Genomic DNA, 4,492 nt, shown 5'->3' on the forward strand with positions numbered 1-4,492 from the left:
AGGACTCATGCAGAAGAATGTGATCCTAGAAACGGCACACATAGTAAGGAAAGTGATGGACTCCCCTAAGGAGGCAGGATGGCAACCGGAACCCCACACTATAAATACCACCCAGTCGAATTGGAGGACTGTGATAGAGTAAAAAAAAAAAAAAAAAAAAAAAAAAAAAAAATAATAATAATAATAATAATAACCTCGTGAAAGGGATGTCTGACGATAATGACTCGGGCGCTCTTCTGCAGGACCTCTGCTTTCTCCTCCCCTGATTTTTGGAGCCCAGTAGATGCGTCGCACGTTCGCTCTGTTTCACGCGCTTCGTTTTCTTCTTCTGCCATAAAAAATAAAGAATCGTAACAGATCTCACTTGACTTCGTAGAGACGACTTAAAGCTCCTCTGCTGTAGATATCATTTGTGTGTGTGTACAGGTCTGCGTTTTGTACGTATAGTTATCTAAAAGCATCGTAGGACATAAATATTAAGTTTCATCTTCTTCTGCGATAAAAAAGGAATCCTGACAGATCTCACTTGACTTCGTAGAGACGACTTAAAGCTCCTCTGCTGTAGATATCATTTATGTGTGAATAACTTGATCACGAAATATATAAAACGTGATGCTATGTATAAATAAAGGTGATGCCACGGAGCAAAAATGAAAACGAGAAATGCCGAGATCTCTTTACTTGTGCCTCAAGTAAAGGGTCGTGTAGACCGAAGATCTCGGCAATTCTTGCCTTTTAATCTTTCCTCCGTGGCATTACCTTTATTTATCATTCATGTGTATATGTACAGGTCTGCTTTTTGTTCGTAAATTTATCTAAAAGCAACGTAAGACGTAAATGGTATCAAGAACAGGCAAGAAAGTGGTTATTTGCCATCTAAACTTTACTGTTTTTTTTCCATCTGTCCACCCGCCTGTGGTGTTTGCACATGGTAACACAACACTGCGTCCCGGGCTTTAGATAGTTACATTCAGCTTACATGCTTACATCAACAATTATAATAATATCATATTTCGAATATAATGGTGTAATTACACATACAGTAAATTATTAAAACACTTTTCAGTTGCAAATGTACACCCAGATATCCTTTCATTTACCTAAAACTTACACTAGCGTAACTATGTAAAGCCCGGGATGCAGTGTTACCATACGCAAACACCACAGGCGGGTAGACAGATGGAAAAAAACGAGTATAGGTCAGTGGCTGGTTCATACCAACCAGTTCTGACCTAGAAAAGGCCCTTGCTCCAAAATTAAGGCGTGAAAGGGCAGACAGGCCTTGATATGGACCTCATAACTGTTAGGAAAGGGTTCCAGGAAAGTAACGATGGTAGAAAGATAATATGTACGGAGGTACAGTAAAATGAACCAAATGTCTGCAGCTATAGGGGCCGAAGGGAGACGTAACAACGAACTTTAAGTACATGCCTACAGTGCATGGCTTGAGGTGCACCAGCGGCAAAATATAACTCACCTGTACTCTTTTGCTATTAGGAGAAATACGCAAGAAACTCATCATCATGGTCGTAGACGCTACCTGAATCAATAATAATAATAATAATAATAATAATAATAATAATAATAATAATAATAATAATAATAATATAATATTATTATTATTATTATAATAATAATAATAATAATAATAATAATAATAATAATAATAATAATAATAATAATAATAATAATAATAATAATAAGAGGCATGATTCAGTGGCAAAAGCCCTCCACTGGAGCCTGTGCAAGAAACACACCAGCTACCTTGCAGTAATAAGTGGTACGAGCACCAACCTGAAGGAGTGATAGAAAAACGATCAGGCAAACATCCTCTGGGACTATGTATCAGAACAGATAGGGTGATACGTGCAAATAGACCAGACGTGACGTTTGATTGACAAAATCAAGAAGAAAGTATCACTCATTGATGTCGCAGTACCATGGACACCAGAGTTGAAGAGAAAGAAAGAAAGGGAAAAATGGATAAGTATCAAGACCTGAAAATAGAAATAAGAAGGATATGGGATATGCCCAGTGGAAATTGTACCCATAATCATAGGAACACTAGGCATGATCCCAAGATCCCTGAAAAGGAATCTGGAAAAACTAGAGGCTGAAGTAACTCCAGGACTCATGCAGAAGAGTGTGATCCTAGAAACGGCGCACATAGTAAGGAAAGTGATGGACTCCTAAGGAGCAGGATGCAACCCGGAACCCCACACTATAAATACCACCCAGTCGAATTGGAGGACTGTATATATATATATATATATATATATATATATATATATATATATATATATATATATATATATAATATTTGGTAGAAGACCCTCTTTAAGGCAAAATACTGTTAAAAAAAAGGCAGAATTAAGCCATTCTTTTTAACCATAATAATAATAATAATAATAATAATAATAATAATAATAAATAATAATAATAATAACGATAATTAATTAATTAATAATAATAATAATAATAATAATAATCTTAAGGCCTAACCGTAGCAGTTCATCCTTTTACTTAGGAGATAATAATAATAATAATAATAATAATAATAATAATAATAATAATAATAATAATAATAATAATAATAATAATCAGGAAAGAATATATGCAGAGACTCAAGCGATACTCAAGTCAAAACTCAACGCCGGAAATATGATAAAAAGCATAACCATGCAGTGCCGTAAAACACATGGGAAAGTGCAGTGCAAACAAGTAATCAGATACAGCGCAGGAATAGTGGAATGGACGAAGGCAGAACTCTGCAGATAGATCAGAAAACTAGGAAACATATGACAATACACAAAGCACTACACCCAAGAGCAAATACGGACAGACTATACATAACACGAAAGGAAGGAGGGAGAGGACTACTAAGCATAGAGGACTGCGTCAACATCGAGAAACAAGCACTGGGGGCAATATTTGAAAACCAGTGAAGACCGAGTGGCTAAAGAGTGCATGGGAAGAAGAATAATAAAATAGACGAAGACCAGATAAATAACAGAGACAGAGAATGACAAACAGAACAGAGGACTGGCACAACAAACCAATGCACGGACAATACATGAGACAGACTAAAGAACTAGCCAGCGATGACACGTGGCAATGGCTACAGAGGGGAGAGCTAAAGAAGGAAACTGAAGGAATGATAACAGCGGCACAAGATCAGGCCCTAAGAACCAGATATATATGTTCAAAGAACGATAGACGGAATAACATCTCTCCCATATGTAGGAAGTGCAATAAGAAAAATGAAACCATAAACTACAAAGCAAGTGAATGCCCGGCACTTGCAAACCAGTACAAAAAGACGCATGATTCAGTGGCAAAAGCCCTCCACTGGAGCCTGTGCAAGAAACATCAGCTACCTTGCAGTAATAAGTGGTACGAGCACCAACCTGAGGAAGTGATAGAAAACGATCAGCAAAGATCCTCTGGGACTATGGTATCAGAACAGATAGGGTGATACGTTTGCAAATAGACCAGACTTGACGTTGATTGACAAAATCAAAGAAGAAAAGTATCACTCATTGATGTCGCAATACCATGGGACACCAGAGTTGAAGAGAAAGGGAGATAAAAAATGGATAAGTATTCAAGATCTGAAAATAGAAAATAAGAAGGATATGGGATATGCCAGTGGAAATCGTACCCATAATCAGAGGAACACTAGGCACGATCCCAAGATCCCTGAAAAGGAATCTAGAAAAACTAGAGGCTGAAGTAGCTCCAGGACTCATGCAGAAGAGTGTGATCCTAGAAACGGCGCACATAGTAAGAAAATTGATGGACTCCTAAGGAGGCAGGATGCAACCCGGAACCCCACTCTATAAATACCCACCCAGTCGAATTGTAGGACATTGATAGAGCATAATAATAATAATAATAATATTCAGTAAGTAATATTTCCACTTATTCAATAACAAAACATAAAAAAAGACGAACTTACTTTATAGTTAGGACACCACACTATACTAGGCCTATGCTTCGTGTCCCAAACAAGGTGGTTTGCCCCGCTCGGCGCGTGCAGGGATGTAGGCTGTAGCTTGCAGACTTTCCCCACCAACGCGGCTCTCTCCTCGAAGACATCTAATCTACTTTTCAAAAATTTCTCTGTCCTGTGAACATACATAAAGGATAAACAACGAGTACATTTTAAATGGTGTCTCTATCTGCCACGTAACACTAGTGCCATAGGTTTCTACGGCTGCTTTATGAGCAAGAGCCCGTGCTGGCATAAGGCCTATTTATATCTGCTTGATCATTGTGACGAATAGTTTTCGTTTTAACAACAGACGATCGTTTCTGAGAATCTTGCCATGTGTTTTGGGAACATTTACTTTTGTAAAGTTATAAATGTTCGGTCATTAATCAAGAATTGTTTTAATTTTAAAGAACGTAGAGTAATTTCTGCATGCATTGTAGGTGCATTGAAGACTGGTATGTGCTTTGGTAATTTAAGATAAATAATGGTAAAGGTTAT

At 37.5% G+C, this 4,492-nt stretch overlaps 1 long non-coding RNA gene across 1 annotated transcript; it reads right to left on the reverse strand.

Moving 5' to 3' along the window:
* Window positions 1–214: 214 nt before the first annotated feature.
* LOC135195415 (uncharacterized) lies at window positions 215–4,115 on the reverse strand. Its single transcript, XR_010310111.1, has 3 exons — window positions 3,959–4,115; window positions 1,478–1,540; window positions 215–328 (listed from the first exon to the last, which is right to left on the reverse strand). It is a non-coding gene; the product is annotated as an uncharacterized LOC135195415 (long non-coding RNA).
* Window positions 4,116–4,492: the final 377 nt, after the last annotated feature.

This window comes from Macrobrachium nipponense, chromosome 16 (genome assembly GCF_015104395.2).
Source record: "Macrobrachium nipponense isolate FS-2020 chromosome 16, ASM1510439v2, whole genome shotgun sequence".
Classification (NCBI taxonomy): Eukaryota; Metazoa; Arthropoda; class Malacostraca; order Decapoda; family Palaemonidae; genus Macrobrachium; species Macrobrachium nipponense.